This window comes from Silurus aristotelis (genome assembly GCF_946808225.1).
Source record: "Silurus aristotelis genome assembly, chromosome: 25".
NCBI classification, from domain to species: domain Eukaryota; kingdom Metazoa; phylum Chordata; class Actinopteri; order Siluriformes; family Siluridae; genus Silurus; species Silurus aristotelis.
In genome coordinates this window covers 4,368,415-4,387,017 of record NC_139598.1, presented here as the reverse complement: position 1 = coordinate 4,387,017, position 18,603 = coordinate 4,368,415, and the positions used below count along the sequence as shown (strand labels likewise).

The following is an 18,603-nucleotide window of genomic DNA, read 5'->3' as shown; positions in this document are numbered from 1 at the left end:
GCTGTTGAACTGATGCTGAACTGTATGTTGGTAATAAGTAGATACACCGGCAATCAAAACAAGTTTAAAACAGAGCTTGCGCTCGATTTTGATTGGTGGATTGCTGCGTGATTGACCGTTTACATTTTTATCCGCTCGTAAATAAAAAGGAACGACTGATTTTGAGTTGAGTATAAAGTAAGATATCTGACTTTGAAATGTAGTGAAGTTAAAGTAAAAGTCTCCCCAAATGGAAATATTTTAGTAAAATACAGATACATGAAAAAGCTAGTTGAGTACAGTAACAAATTATGTTTACTTCATTACTGTCTACTACTGAATATTATTATTATTATCATAATTATTAATATTAAAATTATTCTATTAGGGATTTATGGGAACCCGGAGCAGCACTTGTAATTCTTTCCATCATCATCCTCATACAGAAACATGAGGTAAAGTGGTAGCTCAGTAGTAAAGCTGTTAAATCAGATGACATCTGATCAGAAGGTCTTGAGTTCAAATCCCACCAACCTTAATCCTCAACTGCTCAGGGGCATCAAATAAGATCAGGTCTGTCAAATGCCATAAACGTAAAGGAGAAAGTTCTGCGTTGCAAATTACTCAAAATGGGAAACAGTTCTTGCAAATTTGCTCGAATGCTGTAAGACTTTTTGCTTTGCATGTCTCGAGTCCAAACCACTTAAAACTTCAATAACTAGTCACTTCAAAATGCACAAAGTGAACAGATGGTGCAAAGCGATGCAGAACAGGGGGAGGAGTGTTAACGCAGCTCTGGGCTCACAGGCAAAAACAGAACTTGAGAACTCCAAAGTATAATGAAAGAACTTTCTAAAGATTCACCTCTACATCCTGCATTACATCTTCTGCTACATTGGATAGGGAGAAGCAGAACATATGGAAAGAAAGATAGTGGAGGGCTGAGAAGACAGAGATTTTGTCTGTATTTCTTATTTTCCAGTATGACTGGATTGACTTTGTGCATCAGTCTCAAGTGAAAATCAATTTCTTTACTGAAACAATTGAGTGAGAAAGCTGTCATTCAAAAGCAACTTTCCTAACCAAGAAGAATCTTCTATTATTGTTTAATTTCAGTGCTTCAAGCTTGTGAAAGTCAGCAATTTCTCATGAAGCCTTTCTAAAAAAAAAATAAGCCCCAAAACCTCCCTCGAAAACTTTCAAGAATTGACTCCATTGTAAAACTTTGGCAGATCGAAAACAGAAGTGTGATGCAAGTTCTTTCCTGTTCTTTTTTCACAAGCTGGACATGTGCTTATATACTTTATCCAATAGTTTGTGGACACCTGACAATCACACTCATATGCTGTTCTTCCCTGAACTGCTGCCACAAAGCTGGAAGCACAGAATTATTGAGCATGTCTTTGTCATTGAAACTACTATAAAATATTACATTTCAGTATCACACTCTCTCAATGTCCAATACAGACTATGAGGACACGGCTTTTTAAAGCTGGACTGGTAAAACACCAGTGACCTGAACAGAGCTCCTGACCTCAATCCTTATGAACATCTTCAAACAAATAGCCAGCATCCATGCTAGACCTCACCAAAGCTCTTGACACTGAATATCTCAAAGTCAAGTTCCACATGTATGTTCACCAAGCACATAAGGAGGTGTCACAGGTCCGCATACTTTCAGCTCAATAGTGTATAAAATTTCATGGCCCATTCAATATTAGTCAAGGTTTATTGAAGCTAGTCTAAGCTAGAAACTTCATATAAATCCATGAGCCATAGGATTAATATATATGGCTGAAACATCCACCCCCCCACCCCCCACGTCAACACACTTGGGATATTTGATTGAAATGAGAGCAGGGAAAAGGTAATGACATCATTAATCACAGTTGGATGTTTTATAATTAAGTCAGATAATTTTGTACATCAACGGCACTTGACAGATCACAGCACAGAGAGGACACTATTGAATATCTGTCTTTATTTCTGGAAATGGTCTCTGGTGCTGGATGATCAATTAGGGACTATTCGAATGGAGGGCTTAATTAATTCTCACATTCCCCACCACCATGCGGTAGGTTTTTTAGCTCCAGAGCTTCTCTAGCACAAGCTGATTGATGCTTGATGTGATGGCGATGCCTTGCTCATAGCTGTTTTTTTTCAGTGAAATACCATGACCATGAAAGCTTTTTGCCGAGTGGGATTTTCCATCACAGTCTCTTTACTGTGACAACATGCTGAATGGTTTCTTGCGGCTGGAATTAATCTTAAGGGATTTCAGGGCTGAAATTCTAATCACATCATGCCAACTGGGTATTCATTCTCCCAGAATATGTCACCTGCATCTGCTAAGCTTAAGAGTTCAAATGAAAACTTTTTCCAAGAACCCAAACTTTCTCCTTGGCCTATTGGTTTGTTTCTACAGATGCTTGGTGTGTACAGTTTTATGAACTTTTTATCCAAACATCCATCCATCTATCCATCCATCCACTATTGATGATCTATCTATCTATCTATCTATCTATCTATCTATCTATCTATCTATCTATCTATCTATCTATCTATCTATCTATCTATCTATCTATCTATCTATCTATCTATCTATCTATCTATCTATCTATCAGCTGCAAACAAAGGCAATCTTATGTCAATTTGTAAATGTAAAAAGTTATCTTAGATCAAGACACTAACAACAAATCTTCAAGTCCTATAAATTCTGATGTGGGGCATATTTGGTTCGGACCAGTTTGTCCAGCACATCCCACAGAAGCTTGATCGGATTGAGATCTGTGGAATCGAGATGCCAAATCAACACTTTAAATATTTATATTCCCTCAATCATTTCAGACAACTTTTGGTTGAGGCCTCTGCCATTAAAGAGTACAATTGCCATGTTCTTGGCCTGCAACAATGGTTAAGTAGGTAGTACAAGCATCAATGGACCTTGGGTGCACATTGATCTGACATGAATTCAAGGGTTTTCCATCTTTAGACCGATTTTTGTAGGTCCTAACCACTTCATACCTTGAACACCCCATAAGACCTGCCAATTTGATGGTGCCTGACAGATTCGACTGGGGAAATGGTAGTTCAGTGGTTAAGGCTCTGGGTTACTGATCAGAAGGTCAGGGATTCAAGCCCCAGTATCACCAAACTGCCACTTTTGGCTGCCTCTGTGCTCCAGGGGTGCTGCATCACTTCTGAGCTTCCCAACATTGCTGTGATATTTTAAGAAATAATTTCACTGTGCTTTAATGTACATGCACAAGATAAGCAGTGTTCAGGTAATAAGATAATCACATAATCGAATTTATTTCTCTGGCAGTGGTTTGTATTTCAGGGCTTATTAGTGTAAACAGATGCTTGTAAAAACATATTAATCTAGTAATAATTGAAGCTGCATTCCGATATAATAAAATAACTGTGCTATCAACTCTAACCATTCTAACGATATCTAACCGTGTAAGTTCTCTGGCATCAGGCTGATGTATTGCCTCAGCCTGCAGCAGACCTGAACGTCAAATATTTGGACTGAAACAGAAAAAACAGATGAGAGACACTGGTTTCATTCCTCACCTCTCTACTACAGCTGTGTCAGCATTACACAGCAGTCTGCACCACTCCAATAGCTCAATCCGATTAGCTGTTACAGCCACAAGCGGTCTTCTGACACCACTGTGAGCTTGAACAGTCAAACGCAGCTCTTTGCTAATCAAACACACAAGCTGCAGGAGATTAGAGACATATCAATGGAGCGTTATTTACTCAATCAAAAAGGATCGAACTGGCAAACGTAATTTGCAGAATTAGTAAAAGTGTTTGATTGTATAAGTAGTTAGAGAAGAACTCCATTTAATATATTGCATGTGAACAGGTTTACATGTTATGTTGCCTATGTAAACAATGTACTATGTAATATGTAGACACTTCATATAAGTCCATGAGCCATGTTTGAAATTGTTTTAAAAATGATAGAAATTATTGTGAATCATAATACAGTGGAACCCGGTTATCTCGCCCTCGGTTACCTCGACAACCCTATTAAGTCGACGTTTTTGAAGTGGAACCAAATTCTCGCTTTGTCTAAGCATTTTTTATCGGTTATGTCGACTTTTTTATGTCGCCGAACCCTGATATCTCGAGCACAAGGGGGGAAAAATTTGCCATTTAACGTCGGTTATCTCGGTGCAGCCGCAGAAGAACTCGCTTACAGATGCTCCAGGTGTTGTATTGTATACTGGTAAATCTCTGCTGTTAGTTAGTGCACATATGCCTTTTGTTGTTAAATGTTATGCGATGAACGGGAGGCGAAATTAGAAGCGCGGCGCTGAACAGCACACGGGAGAACGTGGGATGAGCAGCAAAAGCATAGAATGAACACCAGGAGGATCGGGGGGAATCCGCGATGCGCTTTGGGAAGAAAAGAGCAGCCGTTGAGAGAGTGCCGGTGGGAAGACACGTACCGGGATACGCATGAGCGATAACAACGACCGCCGTGAACCAACATATACCACCAATAACGGACGGTGAGTGTGTGGAAGTTTAAATAGGAGCTGGTGATGATGATAAACGAGCACCATATGTGCGCGATTGAAGCCGGGAGCTTCAGAGAAAGCGGCCGAGAAAACACCTGACACGCTGAAGGGGGCGCCGAAGGGGGCGTGGCAGGTGGATTCCTGACAGTTAACAAACATGTACTGTATGTATTTTTATAGCATGCCTTCAACAAACAAATCGCGGCAACGCTGTTGTGTAAAAAAAGTTGGCGGGATATGTTACCCAGCAAGTGAACATTTTGTCCTCAAAGTTGACGTGTTAGAAGCAGGAAAAATGGGCAAGGGTAAGGATTTGAGTGAGCTGGACAAATTGTGACGGCTTGACGACTGGGTCACAACATCAAAACTGCAGCTCTTGTGGGATGTTTCCGGTCTGCAGTGGTCAGAATCTATCAAAAGTGGTCCAAGGAAGGACCAGTGGTGAACCAGCGACAGGGTCACGATCGGCCGAGGCTCATTGATGCGCATGGGGAGTTAATATATAATATTAGAAGTTATAGAAGCTAGTGAGCCTTTATATGTGCATGAACCGTGGGTGTGAATTTTGTGATGTTTTTTTAATTACAGGTTAATATAAATCATATTATCGAGTATCAGTAGAGCACAGGTTTCCTTTCCTCTGAAAGTTGTTCCTCTCATGTTACCTCAAGGAGTTTTCCCTTGCTTTAACTGACATGTCCATTCGGGGATATACACTATGTTGTAGTAAATTATATAGTTACATTAAAATGAATATCTTGAACACAATCAAATCACTAAAAATTATAAACATTTACTGAGTTTATTCAGATTTGACCAGGAATCTGAGGGAAAAAAGTTTCAAAAGTTTCTAGTTCTTTCCAAACAAAGAACTTATACAGAAACATGTACATCAAACCTTCAAGGAGTCCATGAACTTGACTTACAGCTACAGCCAATTTAATTCAAGGACACAACTCGACTTAACCAGGTGTCACTTGCAAGAAAAAAAATCAAGGTTGTTCCTTTAGTTGGAATTCATTGGAAATGGAAAAAAAAAAAACATAAATAAATCTCACATTGTTCTTCAGGCTTTGAGACGGTTCTCACTTTAAAAGGTAAGAAGCTACAATTTCAATACAAGAAAACATATTTACACAAACCCAACACGCACTGTTACACTCGCAGCACACATTATTTAGCTTATCAGATCTTCTTCTTCTTCCCTTAAGCGCACTCTTGAATTCTGTTTGACATTCATGCATGCAGAGCTCAAACAGCAGACTCGACAAATAAACAAATAAAAAAAAAGTGACAGACAGAACTTTTTATGTTAAGCAAAAGAAAAAAAAAAGGAAAAGAGTAAGGATTTTCAATGAATCAGTTAGCAGAGCTTGTTTACAGACTTGAAGACGGGAATTAATTGGGAACTAAATGATGCAGGGAGAAAATCAATGCATTGGAAGCTTCAGTGGGGATAAAAATCCTGAAAATTAAGCATTCAAACAAGTTCGTCAGTTACCCTGCCAAATCCGATGTCCTGAAACTTTCAGTGGTGTCCTACCTGGACCCATCCACCTCTTAATACCATTATTATGATGCCAGGGGCATAGAAACGATCAATATAAAACAAAAAAACAGTATAACAGAGCACTGCATCACATACTGGTATCTTATACAGCAAGAATAAATGGCATTATTTAAGTAGGAAACCCAGTTAACACAATTCAAAACATCCAGCAGAAGCATCAATATTAACTTAGGGAAATACGTTTTTTCTGGGGATTTGAAATGAAGACAAATTGCGTGTTTTTGTCCAGCTTTTCTTGAAAGGTCCATCTTGAAAATGGCCTTGCAACTATATCTTCTACCAAATTAATTTCCTCTTCTCTGTCAGCCATCGTGGAATGAAAAGCAGTCATTAAATCTACACGAGTATATTTAAACTTGCAGTTTGCTAGCTTTATTATCGTACGCCTGCTGGATGGCCCAGGTGTCACAACTCGAAATCTGATTGGTTGAAGCAACAGCTTCAAGCAGCATGAACTTCAAGATACAGACGTCTGTATATGTTGATACCAAATGACTATTTAATGTTTATATTTTATTATAAACGTAGAGTGTTTTTATTCATTTAATTTTTTTTATTCATCTGATCTCTTGTATATTTTAAATATTTTGTAACCATTAAAAAATATTCAGTTTATTTAATCAAATAATTTTAAAATTGCTTAACAAGTAATAAGCTTAACTATACTGTTACTAGATAGACGGACGGACGGACGGACGGACGGACGGACGATAGATAGATAGATAGATAGATAGATAGATAGATAGATAGATAGATAGATAGATAGATAGATAGATAGATAGATAGATAGATAGATAGATAGATAGATAGATAGATAGATAGATAGATAGATAGATAAAAATTATTCTGATAATAATTTCCATCCATGCTCAAATCCATGCATCGTAAACTTTTGTCAGAACACAGACAAGTGGAAACTCCAGACTCCAACAACTACTGCGACATCAAAATATGGCAGCCATGAAATTCAAATCCCAAACTACACACACACACACACACATACACATACACTCTCATTCACAAAATCTCTACACATTACCATTCATTGTGACCTCTATTATTTTACTAAGCCTTTTATTTCAAGGTTGATTTGGTGTGTTTGTTTCCAAGCATTTTGAATAATTAGAGTATAAAATTTTAACAATGCTATGCTATTGCGTACGCAAGGCACATAAACACAAGTGAATAATTGAATAAGTAGTACATAATTGAGGTGTGGGTGAAAATGTGTTCCTTCATATCAACAAGGTTGAGTCAAAGCGTGTGAGGGTATTACAGTAAGGGGACGAGCCCCTGCACCCTTATGACATTAAGGAACGAAAAAGGAAAAAATAAAAAACAATCCAGCCTGATTTAGTAGTCTGGAGAGTTTCTTACTTTTCATATGACCTTTGCCACTTCCTCTTTAGCATTTCGAACACGACTCGCCCATTATGTGTGTTAAACAGCTGACAGGAAGGATGATAAACTGGTTTGTAGATGGAAATGTGGGGTTAAGAGAGAGAGAGAGAGAGAGAGAGAGAGAGAGAGAGAGAGAGAGAGAGAGAGAGAGAGATGAGGTGGAGGGAACTCAGGTGTGGCAACATTTAGGATGATTCTTGTACTATGGACATTAACGAGGTAAATTAACTGCATGGCAACAGTGTATGCTGAACTATATATTTTAAAGAATTTAGATTCAAGATTTAAGTTTATTGTGAAAGGGGCTTTAAACAGTGATATTATTTCATATCCCATTGATGATATCCCAGGATGCAGTGGGAAGCTGGGGTCAGGGTGCGGGTTCAGCAACGATACAATGCCCCTGAGGCACAGGGGGTTGGGGGCCTTGCTCATGGTAGCAGCTTGGTGATGCTCTCTAATCAGTAACCCAGAGCCTTAATCACTGAGCTTCCCACTTCCTCCCAAAGGATTAAATCTGGATATGAGATATAGGGTTAATCAGGATATACTTTATTGAATCGAGATAAAAGATTTAGAACCAGGATACAAGATATAGAATCAGGATATAGAAATAATCAGGGTATAGGATTCGGAATCAGGATATAGAATTAATCAGGATATAAGATTTACAAATAGTCAGGGCAAATATTCTAGAATCTATATAAAATATATAAAATCAGAATATACAATTAATCAGGTTATAAGATATACTGTAGGTTTAATCAAAATATAGAATATAGAAAATATGATTAACCAGAATATTGGATACTGTATAGAATCAGGATATAGGACTAATCAGGATATAGGAATAATAGGAGGATAGAGGATGTGGAATTAGGATATAAAAAATTCAGGGTATAGGTTATCTGCTGAATATATGATATAAAATCAAAATCAAATCAAATCAAATCAAATTTTATTTGACACATGCAGTGAAATGCTTTTTTACGACGGTCCGGCATGAGGGAATAGGATGGGGAGAAAAATAAAACAAAGAAAAAGAAGGCAGATAAATAAAGTATAAAACCTATATAAAAATAAGAATATATAAAGATATATGTGAAATATATATGAGAGAAAAGATGTATATACAAAATATGCTTATGGCAGTATGCAGTAAAACAGTAAATAATTTAAGGTGGTTTTGTGATTGTCCATAAAGTGTCCGTGTGCGGTATGGTGTGGTGTAAAGTGTCTGTGTGCGGTATGGTGTGGTGCAAAGTGTCCGTGTGCGGTATGATGTAGTGTAAAGTGTCCGTGTGCGGTATGGTGTGGTGTAAAGTGTCCGTGTGCGGTATGGTGTGGTGTAAAGTGTCCGTGTGCGTTATGGTGTGGTGTAAAGTGTCCGTGTGCAGTATGGTGTGGTGTAAAGTGTCCATGTCCGTGTGCGTTATGGTGTGGTGCAAAGTGTTCGTGTGCGGTATGGTGTGGTGTAAAGTGTCCGTGTGCGGTACGATGTAGTGTAAAGTGTCCGTGTGCGGTATGGTGTGGTGTAAAGTGTCCGTGTGAGGTGTGGTGTGGTGTAAAGTGTCCGTGTGCGGTATGGTGTGGTGTAAAGTGTCCGTGTGCGGTACGATGTAGTGTAAAGTGTCCGTGTGCGGTATGATGTGGTGTAAAGTGTCTGTGTGCGGTACGGTGTGGTGTAAAATGTCCGTGTGCGGTATGGTGTGGTGTAAAGTGTCCGTGTGCGGTATGGTGTGGTGTAAAGTGTCTGTGTGCGGTATGGTGTGGTATAAAATAAAATGTAAAGTGCACTGTGCTGTGCGAATCCAGAGTTTAAAGTGTCGTGGTGCGAAAAGAGATATGTGCAGAGAAAAAGTGCGATAATGGAGAGAGTGGGTCAGTTTTTTCAGGATAATCAGAATACAATATATAATCTATAGGATTATCAAGATATATGATATAGAATTAGCATATAGAATAGGATATAGGATTAATCAGGATCCAAAAAATATAGTTCGGTTTATATTGAGTAGTTGATATAATGCATTATATGCACTGCAGTGTTTTAGGGTGTAAAGATAATAAAGTTTAATATGCGTCTCAGAATTCCTGAAATGAATCAATCAACCCTGTGTCCCAAAAAAATGTGATACCACGGTTAAAGAATAATCTGTATTCCTTCCGTGTTGATTATCAATTATGCCAATTACAAACCGATATTTAAAACCCCGAACTCATGTGAACAGAATGTGACACATCCGAATACATCAGTATTTAAAGATAAAAGAAGAGTGCATTTGCAAAAGCACGCCCTTGCATTCAGATCCTCCAGTGCTTGTTTTGTGTTGCTGCTTGTTTGACATGATGAAGTGCTCTAAAGAACCGCTTGCAAATGAGAAACAGACACATGCGTGTTATTTCCCACTACAAACTGAATGGGAACTTTTTCAACACTGCGGAATGTCATTATTAATCCCGCAGCCTTTGAGGCCCAGTAACAAGGGCTTTAGAGTGTTAAGGAAGTTATGCGGCTCGCAATGCCTTCAAAGCCATAGCACAAATCCACAGCCAGATCCTTAGCTTTTGATAGGCATATAGGATAGAAATTCATGCAATAAAACCCAAGAGTGAGAGTTGTGGAGTTGTGTAGTTGGGTAGTTGTGTAAATGCTGTGGTTATTATAAGTCCATATGATAACATATTGTTAATAATTCTAACACAAAGTTAATATTTTAAGCAAGCTGGTGGCCACAAACTGTATAAATTAAGCCCAAAATAATATTTTTCTACAGCAGTTAAAGAAAAAATACCAACAAACTAATAAAAAAACACAAACAAAACAAATATGCCAAAAAAGACAACCACAGTACATGCACAAGTACAAATGACAATATAATGACAAAAAAAATATCAACAGAAGGAAAACACATTATGGAACATGACAATATCAATAATGATAACACAACAAAAGTGAAAAAAAAGAGAAAATAAGAATAACAGTAATTCCAAGTGTAGCAGGAGAAAAAAAGAATAAACCAAAAATTAGAACTATACACTAAAACTTGTCCTTAAAACTAATATTAAGAAAAAATGACAAGAAAAATGTCAGCTTCAACAGATATAGGGTTACAGCATTAAATAGTTTATTATAGTCACATGAGGATGGGTTCTCTTTTAAACTTGGAGATTTTCCTTGCCACTGTTACCACTGGCTCACTCATTAGGGAGAAACGTATAGGGATTAACTTATGATGCTTACATGTATATTTCCAGTCTTTTTAAATCTGCTTTGGAACAATGTTCATTGTAAACGAGAAAAATATCCTATAAGCAATGATACAAAAATACAACTAAAACATTGAAGGAAGAAAATGACAATACCGATGACATGAACAGAATAGGAGTTGGTAGGTCAGTGGTTAAGGCATTGGAGTTCAAATTCCCGCATCACCAAGCTGCCACTTCTAGGCCCTTGGGAAAGGCCCTTTATCCTCAACCCTGTTAGTTGCTCTGGATAAGTGTAAACTAAATGTAAACTACAGAGGGTGAGGGGGTTGATAAGGAGGATATCGTCTGTAAAAATTGACTAAGGGTCAATGATATTGTAAAGATTGTGTAGCATTGTCAGTTAACACCATGTGAAGGCTCCTATAGCCATCTATTTCAATATTCATTCTTGTGAATGTAAAGTGGAACCTCGCGATACGAACGTCCCCGAATATGTACAGTTCAGAATACGAATCGTCATACGGCAAAATTTTCCTATCGGTTTACGCATAAAAATTCAAAACTCGCAGCCGGTATTTTGAGGGGATGCTGGTTCTTCCGTCACGCAACCCACACGCTTTCCCGCCTCAGAAAGTTTAGCTAGCATCTTGAATTCATTGTGATAGCGCCGTCTTACCGCCGTCTTACCGCTGTTTATCGCTGTGTCTGTGTGTTTATCGCGGTGTCTGCACAATCATCACTCATCTCGATCCACTCCACCACCACTTATCTATTTATTATTATTTATACTCGCACCTTGTATTACAGTATAATGTTTACATGCTGTCTTGCACCTTTTGTTGTTTACTAGTCTGCGCTATACTTGTTTTTTTGTCTTTTGTCTTGTCTTGTGTTGTCTGTCTGCACTGTCGGTCTGTACTGTTTTTTGTTTGCACTGTTTGCACCAGGTTGCACTCGATGCACTTTATGTTTGTGTTGTAGCGCTATGCTGTTGTTGTTTTGTTGTTTAGTGTAGCACCAGGTTTCCGGAGGAACGTTGTTTCGTTACTATGTACCACTGTGTATAGTAAGATTGACAATAAAAGCCTCTTGACTTGACCTCTTGACCTCTTGACTTTGTTTTCGTTAATACTACAGTACAGTAGTCATTTTCTGAACAGTGTCGTATACACTATTATATCGTAGTGGAGATACTGAGTAGTTAAGATACTGTTTTCCTCTTTTAGATGTTAAGGCACCATTATTAAATACTAAATAATATTAGTCCATATTGGTTGTATTTGAATTTTTATATGAATATTTGGGGTCGTTCGGAACGCATTATCCCACGTTCCATTATTCCTTATGGGGAAATTTGTATCGTTATACACATTTTTCAGGGTGTGAATGGTGTTCCATTATTATTAGTACATAGTATTATTATTCATTAAATTAATCCACCCCATCTTACTAAACAATCATTACCCTTTCACCTCAGTAACCCTGTAGATACAAATTATTGCTTGGCTGCAAGCAAAATTCCAAAGGTTACTATTAAGCAATTGTTGAGTTCTTGAGGACAAACGCTCAAGTCCGACTCTACACTTTGGATTGTATAATACTTTACTTTGAAGTGAATAAAAAAAAAATTGTCTGCTAAACAAACATCGGAAGAGTGGAGCAGTGCTCATCTCCGCACAGCGAGATCAAACACAGTCCTCTCATTACATTACAATGAGTCTCAATTTCCAAGCCGCATCATGGGCCAAATCAAGAACAAGAGGCCTTATTATCTACTCATCACTTCCACATGAAAAGGAAGATTAACAATAATATTCTGGTGCTGCGCAGAATAGGGGATTCTTAAATTATCCTTACAGTCATGAAAAACAATGCTGTGATGGAAATGCTGTGAGTGGATGGGATGGTTTAAAAATGCACATAAAAAAGAAAACAGTATACAAACCTCCTTTTCTTTGCCTGAACAAATATGCTACAGTTTATTGCACATAGTAACAGACTATGCTGGAGGTGGTGGGGTGGGCGGTGAAACCTGATATAATTTTAGCCCCTTAAATAGTGTAATGAAACACAAAGAATATATTGGTATTAAAACATTTTTTAAATCAACTCATTATTTCAAATGTAATTTCAATATTTTAATTAGTTAATTATTAAAATTATATATAAGAAATATATATTAAAAGTTGAACTTTTAAAGTTTTTATATATATATATATATATATATATATATATATATATATATATATATATATATATATATATATATATATATATATATATACACACTATATGGACAAAAAGTATTTGGTTCTTCTCCAAACTTTTTTTACCATTAATCTAAAGGCACACATTTTAAAGGCACAAACGTAAATGTAAAATGTAATGTCTTTAGATTTGGTATAATACAATATTGCATTCGCTTAAACTTGGAAACCCAAACCTGTTCCAGCATGGCCTGCTATAGAGCTCTGATCTCAATCCTTTTGAACACCTTTGAGATAAATTGGAACGCTGACTGCACCCCAGGCCTCCTCACCTGTCTACATCAGTACCTGACTTTACTAACACCCTTGTGGCTGATGAACACAAATGTTCACAAGCACACTCCAAAATCTAGTGGAACATCTCCCCTGAAATTAGGACTAAATGTGGAATGTGATGCTCAAAAAAGCACATGCCGTACTTATGACCAGGAGTCCGCAATCTTGTGGCAATATTGTGTAACTATATTTTGCTCAATATGAAGGATTTTATTTATTATCAGTTGAAATAAAGTGACTATTTTTCTGAACCAAACTAAAACCCTTGCACTATAAACTCCATCGTGACCAACACTGTGTAAAATTGCCATTTTGGAGCAGCAGGTTGCATGTTACTTTCAAAGAAATCCCAACCAGCTAGCTCAGATCTCACCAAGCTAATTCAAGCTGTTCCAGATTGATGCTGTTCTTTGTGGTAACAGTTTGGAGAAGGATTCTAACAACACCCAAGTGATCAAATCGAATGTAACAACCTCCAAGAAATGCCCTAGCAACCACCTGGGATAGCATAAAAACATCCTAGCAACACCCTAGTAACCAACTGTAATATTCAATACAATTCAATATTAATTTGTATAGCGCTTTTAACAATGAAAATTGTCTCAATGCAGCTTTACACAGATAATGTGGTAATAAAAATGAATCAGATGTTCTTTATAAGTATAAGTTTGTCCCTGATGAACAAGCCGGTGGCGACTGTGGCAAGGAAAAACTCCCTGAGATGGCATAAGGAAGAAACCTTGAGAGGAACCAGACTCAAGATGAAACCCATCCTCATCTGGGTTGCAGCGAATGTCCATTTATTACACATATGGCAGGAAAGGTCAGGTGTCCCGATACTTTTGTTGTATATAGATATATAGATGTAAATAGAACAACTAAGTAGGTTCTGCTGATGTACATGAGCTTCCATGCTGCATTCTCTCAACTCCAGATTCAGCAATTTCAGCTGAGCTACAAGGGGGAGGTGGTAGCTGAGGCTCTGGGTTACTGATAAGAAGGTTGAGTTCAAGCCCGGTATCAAGGCCGGGATCACCCAGCTGCCACTCTTAGGGCCCTTGAGCAAGGCCCTTAACCCTCTGTGCTCCAGGGGTACTGTAACTTGGCTGACCCTGTGCTCTGACCCCAGATTTCTTACATCATTGGGAATATTGATATGAGAAGAAAGACTTTAAAAAAGTCATTTTTTTTAAATAGGTGCACCTCATAAAAGTGTAATATATATGATTAACAGTATAGATGAAAAGTACTGGCAGTTAGAAGTTGTAACCTGTATATGCATATTTATAACCTGTAAATATTTACATGGACAACTTGGGACACTTTTTCAATGATTCATGAGTGTCATGAGCTGAGCTTCAGCCGAAATCACGTGAAAACATTTTCTACCAGAGACCCACTGACTATTATGTATAATATATGACCGGGTCCAGATACACCAAAGGCTTTACTTCCATTATACTGTTGCCTTGCAGACATGTCTGACAAAATTATACCTGCTGTCAGATATCAAACCTGCAAACCAATTCTCCAGGGAATAGGTTGAGGGTAAAATATGAAAAATGTTTAACTGGCTCATAAAGGACTAATTAGGCATGCTATGAAAAAGAAAAAGAAGAAATATATAAAGAATATAAAGGATGTATGTAATTAGTAATGACTTTTCATGCAAGTCAAGAGAAAAAAAAACATTATTCAAATGTAACACCTTGGCATAGTGATCAATAGTACATTTGTGCTGGCAGTTTTCCCGGAAACATACTCGAACACGATCTTTATCACGAAGGTACAAATTTACAACAATGTCAAATCCGAGAGGAATAATCGTACACCTGTTTTGATTCACTGCATCCGCGTGCAAGACTGCAAATGGATGATTTGATCTTTCAAGAAAATGCATGGTCAAAATGATCTGTGGTGAATAAACATGCTGTCATAAAAAAAAGTTATCAATGACACGGTGGTTTGATTGGGCCAAAGTAAAACACTTACTCATGTCATCATCAATTTCTAATAAAAAGCACAAACGGAAATCTCTTGAAGGACATTTCCATTTACTTTTCATCCATTGGTTGTATTTGTACACATTTGCTAAGATGTTTTAAAGTGTGGTTGTGATTTTTTTTTAGAAGATCATAATTATGGTTGCCACATAGCAATGCTCCAGAGTGCATTTCTGTTCTATAGGGAACAGGTAGTGGTGAGTGGTCAGGAGGTCATGCAGAACAAACCATTGGAGCTACTGACATGAAACCTGGCTATTAAATGGATGCTTGAGGATTCTAACAACACCCAAGTAAACAAATAGAATACAACAACCTCAAGAAGTACCCTAGCAACCACCTGGGATAGCATAACAACCACCTAGCAACACCCTAGTATTATCCAGAAATATTCTGGTAACCAACTAGAATATGATCACTTAACTAAGACCACAGACCAACCTGTGATAGCATAGCAACAGCATAGCAACACTCTAGCAACACCCCTTAAAAGACTTTGGATTACATAGAAACCATACAGCAACACCCTACCAATCAATTGGGATAGCATAGCAAATACCTAACAACCAATTAGAATATGATTATATCCACCAACCAACCAAAACAAATACCATATAAAAGATCTGGGATAGTAAAGCAACAATATACCAACCAACTTGTTTAGTATTGAATCTACCTAACAACCAACTAGAGTATTATAGCAACCACCTAGCAACACTCTATCCCCCAACCACCTAGCAGCAACTAACAACCAAGCTACACCCTAGCATCCAGCTGGAATAGCATAGCAACCACATAGTTACACCCTAGCAACCAAGTTGGTTAGTCTTGAAACTACCTAGCAACAAACTAGTATATGATAGCAACCACCTAGCGACACCATAGCAGCCAACTGGGTTAGTATTTCAACTATCTAGTAACCCCCCTGAATATGATAGCAAGCACCTAGCAACACCTTAGCTCCCAACCACATAGCAACAGCCTAGCAACCAACTGGGCTAGTGTTTCATCTACCTAGCAACTACCTAGCAACCAACTGCAACTAGAGCTTAGAACTAATAAACAATATTATAACAAACAGCTTGGTTAAGTTGATACTACCTAGCAAACCAAATTATATATGCAAGTAAACTTCTTAATTCAAAAACCTCCTGCGTCCTTCTTAATTGATTTCTTGGATAGCACCCTAAGATCTGTCACTTTCTGAAAGCTGCCAAATGATAATCACTCTCCAGGTCATCAGTCTGAAGGACGTAGGATTGAGGCGTTGAAGATCTTGAGGAGACATAAATGAACATTTCCTCAAGGCAGCATCCTCCAGTTGGTTAATTTTATTCAGACAGCAAGTTGAAAAATGTAAGCTGATTAGTTTTAGCTTAAAAAAGGGAGCCTTTTGTACTTGAAACCAGCGCTAGGGATTATAAAGTCAGTTCCAGCCAAAAAGAAGTTAATTACTTGCAAGTTTTGAAGTGGAACTGATTGTGGAAGGAGAAGAGAAAATGCTGCATCATCTGAAGTTCTGAAAAGTTCTGAGTTATTCATTTTCATCCAGAGAGTGAACTGTTTCTAACAAATTACACTGCTCGGGTTTCATTATTAGACTTATAAACATACTGGACATGTCCAAGTGGTTCCAGATACCAATGTAGAGTCAAGTAAATTTGAATAATAATTCATTAATAATTACATTTAATTCATATATGATAAGATTTGGAGTAAAATTAAAATGAACTATTTGGGGCCATCAATCTTCTGGCTAGCACTTCATGCCGAAATATATGTATACCATGTCTCTCTCCTGATTCTCTCCTGTTTCTCATTTATAAGCAAAAAACAGGAAATTCAAACTGATGTTATCAACGATCAGACTAAATTATATAGAAAACCATTTCACATGAATTCAATGCAAACGCTTTCTAATGAAATGAGTGTTGGGTCAGTTGGGAAATCACGCCGTATTGTAATGTTAATGTAAAATTACGTTGAGTGCGTGTTCAATAGAAAAGTTATTAGCAGGTGGGTTTTTTTTTTTAAATCACGACTGAATAGAAGTCACTCACATGGGCGAGGTATAATAGTTACAGATAGCACACGTTACACTTGATGGCTTCAACAGTATCCTTGCGAAATCCTATTATGCGATATATATATTGTATTGACAAAAGTTTGCGGATACCTGATTGTAGGATTTGCACGTACTTTTTAAACATCCCAGTTTTTTGCTGATATAATAAACTTTGCTGATATAATAGTGAAGATGTTTCACTAGATTTTGGAGTGCAAAGGGCATTGTGAAAGTGCAGTGAAAAGACATTAAACATACTTATTTTAAAATTAAGTTGGTATTCTGCCAATAAATGTGATCTTTATTTCTTCCCAAAGCTTCACATCGCTATTATGATAGTAAAAAGTAAAAAAATAAATAAATAAATATATAGCAGATGCATAAGCACATTTAAACATAAAATAAACACTCATTCATTTTAAAGGCACTAATTTTATTTGCGCGTGATTAACGCATTCAACCCATTTCTGTTTGACCGGGTTTATTAAAAATATAAAGAAATAAATATAAAATAAGCTAAATTAAAAAAACACGCAACACACATTTATTCACAACATCCTTTCTTTACTCAGATATAAAAAAACTATTATAAAGTCCAGCAAAAAATATATTTTTTAATCACAACATTTGTTTTACTGATACGGCAAGTTTTAAGTCAAGCTCCATGCATAAATCCGGCATTTAAAACCGTCCGTGTGGAAACATAAAAGTTCCTTTTAACATAATAATTACTTCAAAACATTTACAAGAATATTTTGTCTTCATGCTCTATGTTGAGTTTGGTTTCACGAATAATAAACATATATTTGCATATATTATCTATAGTTTTTCTATGCCTATGTTGATTAGAGTATTAAAAATGTAGAAAAGATAAAAATGTGATTAAGTTGCGATTAATCACGAGTTAACTCATGACAATCGTGCGATTAATCGCAATTAAATATTTTTACCATTTTTAATTTGGCATTTCTAAAGGAGGATGAGAGAAAATAACTGCAGAATTCAAGGGAGTAATTTGACACACAGCCCCCTTGTCTGATCGTTATCAGGCACTTTAGATGTAACATTTAGGTGCTGAAAATTAAACCTTTGGTGAGAGACTGTGGGGTCAAGTCGAGAGCCACCTTCGTCATGAACATCAGGTATGACATTTTAAAGGTGCAGACTTATTTATAGAAATCTTTGTTCAGTGATAGAGGGGAGGAACTCAGGAATAGACATTAAAGGAAGAGAGAGAGAGAGAGAGAGAGAGAGAGAGAGAGAGAGAGAGAGAGAGAGAGAGAGAGAGAGAGAG

At 37.2% G+C, this 18,603-nt stretch overlaps 1 protein-coding gene across 1 annotated transcript in view; it reads right to left on the bottom strand.

The window, feature by feature from the left end:
* LOC310719980 (contactin-associated protein-like 2) overlaps positions 1–18,603 on the bottom strand; it is a 132,483-nt gene that overhangs the window by 86,690 nt on the left and 27,190 nt on the right. The window lies entirely within an intron of this gene.